General features: G+C 53.0%; 1 protein-coding gene and 1 long non-coding RNA gene across 4 annotated transcripts in view; one reads left to right on the top strand and one right to left on the bottom strand.

The window, feature by feature from the left end:
• TBCE (tubulin folding cofactor E) overlaps positions 1-16,202 on the bottom strand; it is a 622,247-nt gene that overhangs the window by 516,536 nt on the left and 89,509 nt on the right. The gene's annotated exons all lie outside the window — the stretch shown is intronic.
• Positions 1-16,202, top strand: part of LOC132685486 (uncharacterized) — a 72,267-nt gene that overhangs the window by 38,406 nt on the left and 17,659 nt on the right. For 2 of the 3 annotated variants that reach the window (XR_014135386.1, XR_009613130.3), the window contains exon 7: positions 10,758-10,967. The exons of the other annotated variant lie outside the window; for it this stretch is intronic. This is a non-coding gene — a long non-coding RNA (uncharacterized LOC132685486). The remainder of the gene's footprint in view (positions 1-10,757; positions 10,968-16,202) is intronic. 3 annotated transcript variants of the gene reach the window in all.

Below are 16,202 nucleotides of genomic sequence, written 5' to 3'. Positions count from 1 at the left end.
CAGGACCACTCTCGCCACCGCTGCGTTTTAGAAATAGTCCTCTCTCGTGAAAACGTGGTATTTATGTCAGCATGCAGGAAGTTTATTATTGCTATTTTTAAGTGAACGAGCAGGTTTTAGAACTGCTTCGGTTTCATTTCTAAGGCAGGGCGTTTGAAAGACGGAACCCACGTGAGCGGAAGCCCCCCGGAGGTTTCCATAATAGACATTTTCAAGGGTGGTAAAGGGTTCCCGAGACCAAACAGTTTGAGGACCGTGGCTACAGAGTATTGCTGAAACTTAACTTGTCTAGGTCTGTTGAGAAGATTATATGCAAACATGAGTGCAGGGCACTGGGTACGTAGCAAGCGTTCAGCGAGTGCTTGCTAATATCACGACTATGTAACAACGCTACCGTACGGCTGTATTTTAATTCAAAACAACAACAGTAATGAAAGAAACATTGATTTGAAGCCTACGAGGAAGGGAGGAAGAATTTGCTCTGTGTGTGCGTTAAGAGGGAGACGGGGAGTTAGAAGAGGTGGCTTCTCTGGGGTAGGGTTGAAGCCCCCCGCTGAAAAGGCTGAAGGTGGGTTTTCTCAGCTGGGCTCGCGGCTGGCAGTGAGGGGGCCCGGCCTCCGCCCGTCTGTGGTAGGTGGGATCTGAAGTGCTTGCCCAGCCCACGCCTTTGGGGGACCAAGAGTGGGTGACGGGACTTGGCTCCACTGGACAGCGCTCTCGCGGCTGCATCCAAAAGGCCAAACACAAAGAAAATGCTGGCTTTGTCCAGGATGGAGCAAATCTGTTGCCTCTCCCTTGGCTGGCGGCTCCCTGCTGTCTCATTTCGGAGTAACTGCTCATTTGGCTGGTAGAGTGAAACTAAGAGACAGGTTTGACCTTGGTATATTTATAGCCAGGAAGTAGGAAAGTATCATGAGTAAAACCAGACCAGGGAAACCATACGAAGTCCCCTGGGGAACAGCAGCGTTTGTGTGAATGTGTGAGTATGTGTGTCTGAGACAGAGAGAGAGAGAGAGAGAGAGAGAGAGAGAGACAGAGAATATGTTTGCGCGTGAACCATTTGGTCAAAGGCTTGATTATTTCTAGAAGGAAGCCTGATTGGCTCGGTCAACTTGACGACCAGAACTTCTTTCCTTATCTGAACTTAGTTTCCCCAGCTGTAAAATGGGAGCAGTGCCTGTGTCCTTGCTGTCCCTCTAAGGCACACGGCGGCGGAAGTCACATAACTATAAACCATGGCAGACGTGAGGTGATCTAGAAGGCGTTTGTCCCCTCTCCAATCCGGTAAGGAAAAAGCCACAGCGTTGCCGGCTGAGGAGGGGAAAAAAATGTCCAAACAGGAGCAGTTCAACTATCCGTGGCATCCTCAAACTTCGTTCAAGTTGCCCTTGACGCGGTGTGGCGACGGCAGAGAACAGTCAGCCCGAGGGATAAGGAGCTTCCGTCTGTCTGGCCCACGACGTCCTTGGCAACCGCGGGCCTCTCCTCAGACGGAAGCCACTTCAAGGCCTTGGGAGCCACGACCAGGGACAGCCCTGGCTGAGGGGGGGATGATATTGGTGGAGGTACGCCTTCACATAAAGAGTTGGGCAAGAGGAGAATTGCGGAGAAGAGGAAAAGTGCTCCCCCGCCGGGGGTGCAGAACAGACTTGTGTCCCTCACGGACAACGGGGGCCTGGCGCCCTCTCATCTTCCTTCTGTATAACGACAACTGTGTCCCCTCTGGCAGCAGTGAAATAGGGGATAACATCTGTGTTAGATGACATCTGAAGGGGGTGAGCCACCGTGAAGTGACCTCAGTGCTGAGGATGACAGTTTGGCAAGATGGTAGGCCGGTAGAGGTGACCCTTGGCCTAGAGGTAGGGTGACCATAGGCTTTCTTACACAAGGGGGGGACGCTTGTTTGGAAATGAAAGGAGGTGCTATTGGTAATGAAACTAGGCATCAGGAGAAGACTAGGACAGTCTGGGTACAGGAGACATATGGTCACCCTCTTGGAGGCCACGGGAGGCTGATGGTAGAGCTTACCCCGTGGGGTTTCCCAGGGAGGGTTGGCTAGGCCGCTTCACAAGGGTTTAATGCACAGGGAGAAAGAGCCCCAGCATTTATGCCCGAAGAGGGGTTGGCCAGCAGGTGTGGTCTTGAGAAAAGGACAAAGGAATGTTCCTCTACAGGTCAAGGGGCCCTTTCTGGAGGTCTGGTGTGGAGACCCAAACTGCAGTCGTCATCATGCCGCCCACTCTTCCAGGGTTTTATACTTTCCAGAACACCCTCATAGGATCCGCGATATAATCAGAAAAGCCCACCCAACCGTCCAGGAGTGGATAGGGCAGATTATCACTTGAGAGGTGAGGAACTTTGAGGAACAGATGGGCCTAAAGCCCTCAGCCTGCGGGGAGCGAATTCATTTCCCAGCATCTGGCGGAGGGAATGTTCCATCCACGACGCTACCTACCAGGAAGATGGCTAAGGTCTGAGTTTCTTCCAATGCGTTTCTACCCAACTGGTGACCTTCAAGGCAGGGCAGGAATCAGGAAGGAGAAGCCCACGGGGCCACAGAACAGAGAAGCCTCTTCACGTGGAGAAGTGGAACTTGGTAGCCTGTGTGCCTGTGGGGCTAAGCTTCCACCCAGGTCTGTGTCTTTGTGGTTTTATAGGACCAGCTGCGCCCAGGGCGTGGGGACAGGCTGGATGAGGGATGCACCAAACTACCGAGCCCACCAAGGAGAGTGACCCACTGCCCCTGGAGTTTTGTGGAATGGCAGGAAGTTGGAGCTGAAAGTGGCCTGACGTTCACATCCTCCAATGGCCTCATCTGCAACATGGAGAATCTGTAGCGGGAGAAGGAGGCGACACGTGTTTGCATCTCGCTTGCGGGAGCCTCGGTTAATCCGTAAACCCCTCTGAGACAGGAAATGTGATCTGAGGTCAGCTCTGTTGTCCAAACGAGTAGGTGGGGAGGCAGGCTTCAAACCCGGTTCTCAGGCTGACTCTGAAACCCACGCTCTTGGTAGCACATGGCACCCCCTCCCCCCGGGGCTTTGTCTGGAAGAGGTCAAGCCGCGCTGAAAGTATGCTGACCCCCATCTAAGTCTTTTTTAGGTCAACTCTCATTGTAAATGTTTTCTCTTTGATTTTGCAACCCTCAGCAATTAGTTACCAGGGCTGCAAAGGGAAGATAAGGTCGCAAGAGAGGAACCTCCCATCTGGCCCTAGTGAACCACGGGCAATTTCCGAGTGGCTCTCAGGCCGTCAAATGCAGTGACCCCACGAGGCCAACACTGAGGCCACACCGTAGATACGACTGGGCTTCGTTTTTCCATGATCTCAGCAGAACTGTATAAACCAGAAGCAGATCAGGTTCAGAGATGAGGGGAGGACATGGTCGCAGGTCCTAAAAGCCCACCCTCCCCAGCAGAGGGATCCAGATCGGGGGTGGGGAGAGCTGGGTGGGGGGAGAGGCAGGCGGATGCAGGTGTATTCTTGCATGGCCACCTCTGGTCTGCTGTCTCCAGAGATGCTGGAATGAGGGCTGTGTTCCCAAGAAGACAGTCTTGCAAAGAGGGACGCCCCTCACGTGGGGCCGGTGGTCTCTGTAGACAGTCTGGATCCAGCAGGAGGGGAAATTGTGCAAGCACTGAAGGGTGCAGGGGGCTGTCCTTGAGGCAAGGGTCAGCCCAGCAAGAACAAACAGGTTGTTTTGGAAAATTGTCTGGCACCCTTCCCCTCGGCCTGCGTTCAGGGCCCAGTATTTTCCGAGTCTTTCGCCTTATTGGTTGATCAGCACTTACCACATCCTTGAGAAACAGGTCAATGCAGGTGGCTGGCCATGTTCACCCCTGGGGCCGAGGTTGGGAGCTCTGATCCACACAGAGGCAAACAGAGCCACCCCCAGCCCTCCCGCCCCAGGGACCTCTGCTGGGCTGGTCTCTTCACCAATGACGGTTCTGTCTGTTTCCATCCGTGAGATGCTGCTTGCCTTTCAAGGCTCAGCCGAAAGTCTCTCTTCACTGCCTGCCACCTTATCTTCAGTTTTAACCTTTCTGCGTTATGAGCATCTCAAACATTCCGCAAGCTAGGGAGCAGAGGACAACGCGCGTCACCCATGTGTCATCCAGAATCAAGATTCTACCGCACCCGCTTCATCTCTCTCTCTCTGAATTTTTTTTTATAGCATCATGTCATTTCACTTCTGCATACTAGACTTTGCATCTCTAAAAATTACCGGCATTTTCAGACATAGTGATATTCTGGTTCAGGGCCTAAAAAGGGCCAGTGATTCCTTGCTGTCATCCAATACCCAATCCACACGGAGATTCCAATTGTCCCAATTTTTTCCCCCCTCACAGGTGATTCTTTTGAATCAAGCCTACCATGTGATTTGGTTGAGTTTCTGAAGGAATGCGGCTAGCTGTTCTGAAGAACTCCCACACATGGCTTCTACCCCCAACTTTCCATTTATGCTGTCTTACAGCCCTTATTATAGGTGCCCTCGATTGGGCCACTGCTGTCCTGGCCCCGAGTCCCCTCCACAGCGCGAGCTTTTTGAGGGCAGGCGTGATGTATTCTCTTCATCTCCGGGCCCCTCATGCCTCCCAACGTGACGCTTTGTGCATAATAAGTGTTCCGTTGACTCTCAAAAATGTCACCGTATCTGAGCGACTTTTCTCTTTGCCACTTACAACTTAGGGTCTTAAGATTTTTGAAAATCGCCCCCCCCCCATGACCGGGAGTGACCGACGGGTCCAGTGAGGTTCATATGCAGAGCAGAGGACAGACCAGATTACCTTTACGACTCAGCACGACTCTGCGACTTGGGGTTCCAGAATCTGGCTGATGCCAGACATTGACTTCGTCCTCCGGCTTTGTCCTGGGATTTATCAGACTTCTCGTGGTTAAATTCCACAAGCTGGCGTGATCTGAGGAGGAAAATTAGGGCATGATTTCTTGCCATCCCTTTTTACAGCTTGGCAAGGGACAGAAAGGTTATCCTTCCCTCCCTGTGTTGCTGTGTCTTTAGTGAGCTTGCGTGGAGCTGAGGGCCTGGAACATTCGGGGGGGTGGGGCCTCCTGCTCCTCACCTTGCTTTCTGACCCAATTCTCTGATCTCACAACCTCGGACTTGGTTGTTTCTAGAGGTATAATCTGTATGCCGTATTGAGAGCGGATGAGAAAATATGGCTTGGATTATGGAATTCAGCTTCGTGATTCATTTGTTCGACAAGCTTCTTTTGCGAACCTACCATGGGCCAGGCCTTGCCTGCCTGGGTTCTGGGAGTCCAAAGGTAGCCAAGGCCCACTTTACCAGCTAGGAGTTCGCTGGTTAATGAAATAGATCATTAGTGCCAAGGTAGAAGGAAGCCTGGACATTATAGAAGACAGAGAAGGGCAGCCAAGTTAGACTGCTGGAGTATGGGAGGGCTTCCTGGAGGAGGCAGTTTGTCCAATGAGTCTCAAAGGACGCATCGGAATTTACTGGAGAAAGGGGAAGGGGAAGAGGGAAGAACATTCCAGATATATTTCAAGGGTGTGGAATAACATGTGGAAAGGGAAATTATATTTACCCTGTATTTTCATTTTCTCTCTCTTTCTCTCTCTCTCTCTTTTACCCTATATTTTCAGAGATACTTGTAATATCATTCACACTTCTGAAATAATTTAAAGAAAATATGCCTTGGGGTACCTGGGTGGCTCAGTTGGTTAAGCGTCCAACTCTTGGTTTCGATTCAGGTCGCAATCTCATGGTTTGTGGGTTCAAGCCCCACATCGGGCTCTGTGCTGACAGCACAGAATCTGCTTGGGATTCTCTGTCTCTCCTTCTCTCTCTGCCCCTCTCCCATTTGTGCACTCTCTCTCTCTCTCTCAAAATAAATAAACATTAAAAAAATTTTTATTTTTTATTTTATGTTTATTTTTGAGAGAAAGAGAGAGACAGAATGCAAGCAAATGAGGGGCAGACACACACACACACACACACACACACACACACAGAATCTGAAGCAGGCTCCAGGCTCTGAGCTGTCAGCATGGAGCTTGAACTCACAAGCCATGCGATCGTGACCTGAGCCAAAGTCAAATGTTTAACCGACTGAGCCACCCAGGCGTCCCAATAAATATTTTTAAAGATTAAAAAAATAGGCCTTGAGGATGTTAAATGATTTGTCCAAGGGGAGGAAGAGGAATTAGAATTAGGCCCACAGATTCTCTGAGAAGCAGGGCAGCATCCTGACTTTATTCGGTGCCCACGTTAACACCCATCCCTCCGTGAAGTCCCTCTGAAATTTTCACTTGTGCCAGTCATAGAAGGGCCGGGCCCGGGTGAGGGGGCATGCGGTGGTTGTGTTCCAGAACAGAATTGCAGAGAATTGCCTACGGCCTCTTCACAACATGCCCACGGTGCTCCTGGGGACCAGGAACCAAGGGCAACAAGCCTTATCTCAGAGAGTGGAAAAGTTTCTCTTCTTGAAGCAGACGCAGACTGTGTTATGTTGGCCTTCTGACAAGCTGGAAATACCAGACTACTGACCAAATAGGATTATTTGATGGTTTATGTATTCCGTGAAAACCATTGTGTTTTATTATGTATACGTGAAGTGTTAGTGAATGCAGTTAATCCAGCCACGATCTTCAGGAAGACCAAGACTTTTCTTCTCTTCACGTCAGATGATTGTTAAAAAACCTCTAAAAACTTAGAAGTGTTCCTCTAGAATAGTTCAAGGAGCTTTTGAAAATCCCCTTGACCCCTAAGTACTCGGCCCTGAAGCGATCACCATGGCAACGGGCGCTTTGAAGACCTCCTCAGGGGAAACAACAATGACCCAGCACCCACCACGTATTAGACAGTGTTCTAGACACTTCCACACGCAGTGCTGTTTAATTTTGGATCACGCACCCTACCAGAGGCAGTCATTGTTTGCCCAGTTTTTACAGGGGAGGGGACCAATATTCTGACAGGTTCAATAACTCGTCAGTTTCACAGAGTAAGGAGCGAAATGACAATTCTGACCCCGAAGTCTCCTCTTCCCTCAGCGCCATGATTACATTTCACACATGAGAGGAGGCGCCCAAGACGCAGCTCTCGGGTCTGACTCTCTGGGTTTGAACCCAGACTCCAGTAATGACTCACTCGGGACAAGTTACTTGGCCCCTTTTCCTCGACCTCCCTGGTTGTAAATGGGGAAATAATGGTGCCTTCCTCATAGGAAGGATTGGAGGGGTCAGTCCAGGTAAAATCGTCCAGATGGTGCTTGGTGCCTCATGATAAGTACCTCATGAATGTTAACGACTCGTGTAGGGACCTTTGCTTGAAATCAAGGTTACCTTTCGCCTGGGCTCGTCTTGCTTGGGAAGAGGACAGGGTGTTGGTGCATCTTTGAGGGCTGAACAGTTAGGGAAGCGGTGGGCCATTCGGGACCGGGCTTCCTCCCGGCAGAGCGCTGGAGAGCTGGCTGGTACGCAGGGGTCCAGGAGGCCCCGAAGTTGCGGGCTGTTTCTGCCACCCTGGATCCATCCGAGGGATGAGGCACGGAAAAGCACATGGCTTTGGAGACAAAGGCTCCTGAAAATAACTAAAAGCTGGAAGCCTCTGTGAATTCAGCGATGCGCGATGTCCCTGCAGGTGCTTTCAGGGGAATCAGAACAGGGACAAACGTCCACCTGCCGCGGCCGGTCAAAACCAACCCCAGAGGGTGCAGAACAAGGCTCGGGTCAGAAGCTGAGTTCCCCGGGAATCAGTGGCCAGAGCGTCATTGCCTGCCGGGGAGTGGAGGAGGCCGTGCTGACCAGGGAGGACAGAGCAAGACGCCGGGTCTGGCTCGTCCACAGGGCAGGTGGGAGTGGGTCCGGGTGGGGAAGTGAGGACCACTGTTCACGTAGGAGGACCTGCTGGGCCACCTTGCAGGGGGTCAGAGAGGACCCACCAAGGAGAAGGCCTTTGAAGGCCAGCCAAGCCAAGGGGGAGCAGACAAGGGCAGGGCTGGACAACAGGAGGGGACTTCTGGCCTACGGCAGAGGAGGCTGGCTCGGGAGTGGTGGATATTTCCAGCTCTGGTGGGTGAGGAAGGGGGTCCAGGTGGGAGAGAGGCCCTACCCCGGCCCTCTCGCTGCACTCCAATTATTTCTGCCGAGTTACCCCACCTCCCTGAATCTTGTTGATCTCATCTGCAAAATGGAATAAAAACGACAACTTCCTCTCCTTGTGCCTGTGAATGAAGGCTCTTGGTGCCACAAATGTTCGAGACATGGGAGTGCTCCTCGAGGGCCCGGGGACCTCGGAGGGAGCTAGAACCTCCAGGATGCTGTGGCGGTGTAGCTGTGTGTGCCCAGGGACCAGGCAAGGCCACCCCTTCCTGGAGCTTGACTTCAGCGTAAAGGCAGTGCGAGCTCTGCGTGTGGGTCAAGCCTGCATTTCCCGGGAGACCTTCCAGTCTCTACCACCTGGAAACCAGGCTTCCCCGTCACGGGGCCGAGCAGTGGACTCCTCTGCAGGGCGCTCTCAGTGCCACCGAGTGTCTCCCCCGGTCTCCCCTGTCCTCGGACAAGGTAATGGTGATATACGTAGACCCCCGTGAGTGCCTCAGGCGGGTGGCTTTAATGGCTATCTTGGAGGTGACATTCCATTAGGGGTGATTGAACTTAATTTTAATGGCAGGATGACTTATGTTTTCATCATCCCCTCCCAGGCCTGAAGGTCAATGGGAAAACTTTCTCTCCTCCAGGAATGAACTCTTTGAAATCACTTAAGGCCACGCCAGGCTTGGTTAATGCTAAGATCCTGAATTGTAAGGGAACCTCTCTGCACCAGCGGGTTTGTTTGGCCGTGTGGGGTTCTTGGTTCGGGGACCCTAGAGCCAGGGATGGCAGAGGGTTGAAGGTTGACCCAACCACCCGCTGGCTGTGTGGCCTCGGGCAACTTACTTAACCTCTCTGTGCTTCCTCGTGTTGGTGTAAGGATTCCAGGATTGGCTGGGTGGAAAACGGCTAGCGCAGTGCCTGAAACAGGGGAAATTGCCGCATAAGTATGGGCTCCCGTAATCAGCTTTTTCGAGAAAGGGACAGAAGCAGCAGCCATTTACAGAACGAGCGTCCGAAGCCACAATGGAACAAAACGGGTGGTCGGGCTAAGGCGAGGGCTTCAGGCAGGAGCAGGTAGGTGTGGAAACGCAGATTGGGGCTGGCTGGTGAGGCATCGGAATTAAACCCCATCCTGAATGATACACGGGCGAGTGGAGGGCTTCCCGGGAGGGAAGGCGATAGGGAAGGGGTGTTTCTGGAAGATTTGTGCTGACAGTGGGGATGGAAAGAAAGAAATATGTATGAGAGCCATTAGGAAGGAAGCCTCTTCAGGAGCTTGCCGTAACTGGATGCGGGGTGGAGGAGAAGGACTTTGAGGTGCCGGGGGAGGTGACGAACAGGAGAGTGTCCTCACCAGCGCGGGGGGGAGCTGGTCTGCAGGGCAGAGGGCGTTTGGTGTTCCGATACCAGAACCGCGTGGCCTCCTGGAGAGATGTCAGGGCTGGGGATGTGGTTCCGGGAGCCGTCTGCAGAGACGGGGGGAGGAGAGAGAGAGGGAAGCAGAGAGGACGCAGTCCAGGCGTAGGGCAGCTTTCACAGGGTCTGAAGCTGATAAGGGAAGAGGAAATCACGAGGAAGGCCAAGAGCAGGGAGGAGGGCGGGATCATCCCCTGGGCAGGTGCAGGGGCAGCCCCGGGGAGCTGTGCGGGAAAACAGGGCACCAGCAGGAAGGGAGGCCTCAAGGTGTCGGGCGACTCAGCAGTCTTATGAATTTCTGCAAAGTGCCAGAAATGAGAAGATCTTGTCTTCCTCAAAGGAAATATTGACAACACAGCTGGTAGTCACGGAGCCCTGTGCTTCGGCTCCCTGGGCTGCCTTCCGGAGCCCAGACCAGGTCAATGTAATTTTGAGCAGACTGGCTCTGGATTGTCCACCTGTGATGGGGCGGGGGGACGGAGCGAGGGGCCTTTGTAGTGATGGTGCCTGGGGTCCCTCTCTGCCCCCTCGGCCCATGAGCCATCACTAAGTCACTCTGAGGACAGTGGTGGCCCTGCGCCGTGTGTGTGGGCCGTGTCACTCCCGCCCTCCCGCGAGCCCGGGGTGGCGAGAAGAACTAACGGGTGACATGAAAGCAGGGACTGCAGGCTACTTATGCAAATGTTACCACGTGAGCTTGCCGTTACCATCCTGTTTGTGCAGTCAAGAAATTCGAGGTTCAGAAACTTGACCGAGTTCATAGCAGAGCTGGATCCAGACCCAGACACTGGTACCCTCAGCTCAAAGCTCTTTCCATCACCACATGCTATTTTAACATTTAAGCGGAGTAAAGTAAAAAAATGCTTTTAAGGTTTATTTATTTTTGAGAGAGAGAGAGAGAGACAGAGACAGAGACAGAGAGCAAGTGGGGGAGGGACAGAGAGAGAGGGAGACACAGAATCCGAAGCAGGCTCCAGGCGCTGAGCTGTCAGCACAGAGCCCGACGTGGGGTTTGAACCCACGAACCATGAGATCGTGACCCGAGTTGAAGTTGCATGCTTACCCGACTGAGCCACCCAAATGCCCCAGAGTAAAGTAAAAGTTTTAATTTCAGTGGCATGGACAGTGTTGTGTCCTCCTTGAGGTATTTAACAAATTTGGTGTGGCCACATTTGAGCTGGGATACCCTGCTGGTCATGGGGGCATTGGCTTCGCCAGCGTGGGAACAGCTGTTTTTTTACCTCCCCCCCCCCCCACCCCATTTGCAGATGGAGAAACCGAGGTGGCTCCAAATCAGCTTTCTGCTGCTGCTTCGGGATCTGATACCAGCTTGGACGGTGGCCATGGTAACCTGTGTTTCCCCAGCTCTCCAGGGGTTTATGTTCAGCGAGTGATGATGTGTCCTACTAACAGCAGGCTCTGGCTTAAAGTCCTACCTGCATAACTTCTGGAACCCAAGCCCTCCCTTTCCCTGGAAGGTAAGGGTCCCAGGAGGGTTCAAAGGGTCCCCTTGGTGGGAGATAGTTTTGCACACAGGTGCCGCTCTGGAGTCCTTTGCTCCTGTCCTGCTGGTGAAGGGACCTCGAGATTCACCACAGCCACTCTGATGTCTCTCTTGCTGTCTTCCTCCACGGTCCCATGCCACCTGATGGGAAGAGGGGGCAGCCCCCTCCCTCAAGAGTAATGGCTTATACTCAGCGACCAAATGTAGGTAATTCTTACTCTTTCCTCAGGATTACAAGCCCACGTTTCACTTACTCCCTTTCTTTCAATGTCCCCTGTGCCTCAAGACTTTAGAACAAAGTCCAGGGGATATGTGGAAAGACAACATGTATGGAAGCACCCAGCATTGCGCCCGAAATTGTCCCTCTCCCCTGACAATTGGCCCCCGTCTCTACATTAAGCTCAAGCACTTCACCAGGGCCTCGATGGAGAATGGGGGTGAGGGCTGGTTGGATGTGGCCTCTGCCGTCTCTTTGCGGTGGTGGTTTCTCTATGGCAGAATTGAACATGTGCCCCATTATTCCTGGATAAGCATGCGTCCCATTATTCCTGGATGAGCATGCGTCCCATTATTCCTGGATGAGCATGCGTCCCATTATTCCTGGATGAGTTAGAGTTCCTCCATCCTCTGCTGAACAGGCTTGGGTGTCCTTTGACACATATTTGATACCGGGAGTGCCATTACAGAAACAAACCCCAAGGGACATGGGAGTAGAGGTGTAGAGAGGTATCTGGTGAAACAAAGTCAGCTCTCAGTCAGACTCACCCGATGTGGCAGATAGCCCCTGAACGGCCCCCAGAAAGTCCCACCTCCTGGTTGTCACGCCTCTGTGTAGTTCCCTCCCAGGATGAATGGGGCTGACCTGTGTGACCGAAAGAATATTATGGGAATGACCGAGCGTGACCTCTGAAGCTGGGTCTTGGAAGACATTGAGGCTTCTTCCGCCTTGTTCTCTTGGATAAGTCCCTCTGGGAAGCCAGCTGTCAACTGCTGAGGCCATTGGTGGACAGATCTACAGATGGGTATGAGGAACAAGTTCTACTGCTGGCAACGACCCGCCAGCGTGTGACAGCAGAGCCATCTTAGAAGGAGAACCTCCCACCCCAGTGAAGCAGTCAGAGGACTATAGCCTCTGCTGACATTTTAACGACAATCTCAGGAGAGACACTAAACCGGAACCATCCAGCTAATTCACTCTTGGATTCCTGACCCACAGAAACTGCAACATAAGAAATGCCATTACTGTTTTAAGCGGCTACGCGTAGGCTAATTTGTTACACAGCAGCAGATGCCTAATACATCCGCCGTAGGTCACAGGGACTTGGGAGTCAGTCCGGACTCAGGTACAGGTCACACTTCCCGGAGTTTTCATGCAGCACTGCTGCCTATCTGCCTGTTTCTCCCCGTGCTGCCTCTGTTGACGCGCAGGCTCTAACGGGGGCACTTGGTCCCTTACGTGCCTGCGACTTGCTTCATGGCGGGAGTCTAAGCTTGGAGCTTCACTTCACACTGGCGCAGTGTGGAAGCTGGAATACTCCCTCACGACGGCCCTCGGACTGTGAATAGACACGAAGGGCGATGCTGAGTCAGGCAGCAGGCTGGCAGGAGGGCACACGTCAGCGGGCCGGCTTCCAGAGCCCCGGCTTGCCACGCTCCCAGCCGCCTCCTCCTGAAGCTTCACCTCCCATGGTGATTCCGCATGGCAGTCACCTCCGATGCACACAGAGCCTGGTCCCACAGGCACGTATGAGAGACCGAGAACTCTGAATTTCAAACCAGAGAAGTCCGGGGTTGCCACATTTTGCTCTGACTCAGCAGAGCCACCCTATGCTAGAAACCCTACTCGAAGAGCTTGGAGCGCACAGTGCTTGGCACATATTCAGCCAACGAGTAACTGAGGGGCCGCGCTCTGACACCCTCTGTCCTGTTCAGAGAACCTCGGGGAGGGGATGGCACCGTGGGGCTCACACTTCCAGAGGGACATGGGAACGTTGGAGCAGGCGTGGGCGTGAATGGTGAGGCTGGTGACACGTGAGGGCTCTCACTCTGCAGGGGAGGCCCGCAGGCACGTCGTAGTCTGGAAATCGTCCAAGGGCCCTCTTGTGCCCACTCAGGATCTAAGGTCTGCGAAGGGCGGGAGGGTCTTTGTGAGACACCTGTCATGAAGAAAGATGTGTCATCGATGCTGAGGCACAACCACGGCCCTTGGGGAGGAGATGAGCTGCCTGGTCCAGGAGTCGCCTGGTCCCAGCCAGATGGGGAGGATGAGGGTAGGAAGACCAGTCGGCAGACTAGTCCGGTCGGTGGACCACACTCCGTGAAGTCCTTCGGAGGCTTCAGTCTTGTGCGTCCCCCATGAGGAACATCAATGGGTTGGGTGCAGGGAAGTCCTGCCCTCGGATGTCCTGCCCAGGGCCTCCTGGTGTGTGGCCTGCCTATGCCTGATACCAACGGCGTGTTGGCCTTGACTGACGGTCCCTGGTTCTTCAGTGCTTTTGCGGACAGCAGGGAAAACACATGTCCCCTCTGAAGAGTGGATGAGTCACCAGCCCCAGGGAACGTGGCATATTCTCTCTGTCACTGAGTCTGTGAACCAGGCCCAGGGTCTCCCTTCCTCTGCTGTTTTTAATTAGGGAAACAGAGCAGCCCTTGATGGTGGGGACCCACGGAGGGGATGCCTCGGGCAGCGGGGTTGCGGAGGGGCCGGAGGGCTGTGGCTTCTGCTCGATGCCCAGCCTCCAGCCCTCTGTCTCCAGGACCCCTCCTGGGTGGCCAGTGTCCACGTCTCCCGCCCCCTTTGAGCCAGGATCCTAGTGATAAATCTGTTCCCCCCCCCCCCCCCCCCCCCGTCAGCAACAGAACAAATGCGTTCTCTCCAGCCTGCTGCTCACTCTCAGGGACCAGAGCCTCCCCAAACCCAACCAGCTCATTCATGTGGACAACGTCCAGGCTGGTGGGAACCGGAGAAGCTGGCGTCTCCCCCTCTCCCTGCGCTCCCACGCCCCTCCGTGCTTTCCCTTGAAGTCCCAAATGGGGGCACAAGCACATTCTTTCCTGGGGCAGCCGCTCTGCTAACTTCTAGCACGTGCTCTGAGCTCATAAAATCCGAGCAAAGTAGGGGCGCCTGGGTGGCGCAGTCGGTTAAGCGTCCGACTTCAGCCAGGTCACGATCTCGCGGTCCGTGAGTTCGAGCCCCGCATCAGGCTCTGGGCTGATGGCTTGGAGCCTGTTTCCGATTCTGTGTCTCCCTCTCTCTCTGCCCCTCCCCCGTTCATGCTCTGTCTCTCTCTGTCCCAAAAATAAATAAAAAACGTTGAAAAAAAAAAATTAAAAAAAAAAAAAATCCGAGCAAAGTGAAGAAAATGCAGGCGTCAGGCCTGCGGGGACCCGAAGCTCTGGGGACCCCTGGTTTGCTTTTTTCCTTTCCGTGTGCGTCAGATGAGCCGGCTCATCTTGCAGAGCCTTGGCCAGCCCTGGCTCTTCCGTAAAGGAAGGTAGAACCTTAAAGCGGTGGCCGGGGGTCCCCTCAGACTGGGAAAATATTTAAAGCTGGGGGCGGCGGGGACAGGCCGCTGTCCCGGGCGCTCCAAGAGAAATGCAGATTACTGAGCCAAACGTGAGAGCAGGTGCACATTCGTCATCCAGGCAAAGCTCTGAACACAACGGTGAAATCAAGTCGGGGCTGGGTCCCGCCGCCGCCCTGAAGGCTGGAGAGGAACTATTCTGGAACTGGGAGCCTGCTCTTTCCCCGGCTGGCGGCAGGAACCTGCGGTCCGTGGCTGAAGTTGCTCTGTCTAGATGCCCCCCGCTCAGTGGCCAGTTTCTTTCCACAGTGGGCACTGGTTCCCCTTGTTGTGAAAATAGCCCCTCTTCTGACTTCACTGGGCAGGAGTCCATTCACATGAGGCGATCTTTCTGTCTTGTGGGCACCCCCCTGCCGCTGCCCGTTCACCCTTGACCTCGCCCCTTCCTCCAAAGTCACAATTAGAGGTGGGAAAAATAATCGACAGACATGAAAACGATAGGCTTAGCAGGAGCCTGAGGAATCGGTAGGGAAAGACCGAATTTAGTTTGCTTTTACGTTGGAATGATCGTTCATTTTCTTGGTTCAAAAATCAACACTCGAAAAAGCTAGACTTCTACCCTTGCTCCCTTCAACCCAACCCAAGTGAACACTGATGGTAGTTTCTTGGGCATTTTTATCATGCCTCTGTGTGTGTGTGTGTGTGTGTGTGCATGCACACGAGCATTTTCTTTTTCTTTCCTCCTTTCACAGATAGGGAAGTACAGGGGCGCCAGGGTGGCTCAGTCGGTGAAGCGTCCTACTTCGGCTCAGGTCATGATCTCACGGCTCGTGAGTTCGAGCCCCACTTTGGGCTCTGTGCCGACAGCTCGGAGCCTGGAGGCTGCTTCGGATTCTGTGTCTCCCTCTCTCTCTGCCCCTCCGCCTCTCACACTGTCTCTCTCTCTCAAAAATAAATAAACATTAAAAAAAATTTTTTTTAAAGAAAAGGAAATACAAATGGTCATAAAAGAACGGGAAGGACCCACCATCTCACTTAGGAAAAGTGCAAATTGGACCGACAGCAGAATACCTTTGTGACAAGGCTGACAAAAGCATTCTACACAAATGGGTTTGGACTTTGTTCTCCTCACTTAATTGTATATCTTGGAGATCTTTCAAATCAGTGCCTAAAGAGTGTCTCCATTCATTTTTACAGCTTTTATAGTGTCCTATTTATGGACACACCATAAATTTGTTTAACTAGTTTCCCACTGATGGACCCTTGGGTTGCTTCCAAGGTTTGGCTACTACAAACAGTGCCACCCAGGACATTTCCTGTATGTGCAGGTACGTCTGTGGGACGAATTCCGGCAAGTAGGACTGTTGGGTCACAAGTGAGTGTGCTTATGATATTTACAAGGCTTTCCGGATACTCTGAGTGGGGTTGTGCGATAGACGCAGCCCCTGGGAATCGAGGAGAGACCTCTTTCCCCGCAGCCTTGCTGCAGAGACATCTCAATGCAGTTTTAATTTGCATTTTCTCTCATTAAAGTGGGCCTGAGCTTCATTCCGTTCTCTGAGGAGCCGTTGCCTTTCCTTTTCTATGAGCTGCCTCTGCACCCGTAGCCTTTGCCCATCTAAACAAAAATTGCTTTGTTGGCTTGATCTTTTTCCTTAACTATTTTCTAGGAGCTCCTTTTATGT

The sequence above is a fragment of the Panthera onca genome, chromosome D2, assembly GCF_046562875.1.
Source record: "Panthera onca isolate mPanOnc1 chromosome D2, mPanOnc1 haplotype 2, whole genome shotgun sequence".
In the NCBI taxonomy this organism is placed as follows: Eukaryota; Metazoa; Chordata; class Mammalia; order Carnivora; family Felidae; genus Panthera; species Panthera onca.
This window is presented reverse-complemented; position numbering and strand designations above follow the sequence as displayed.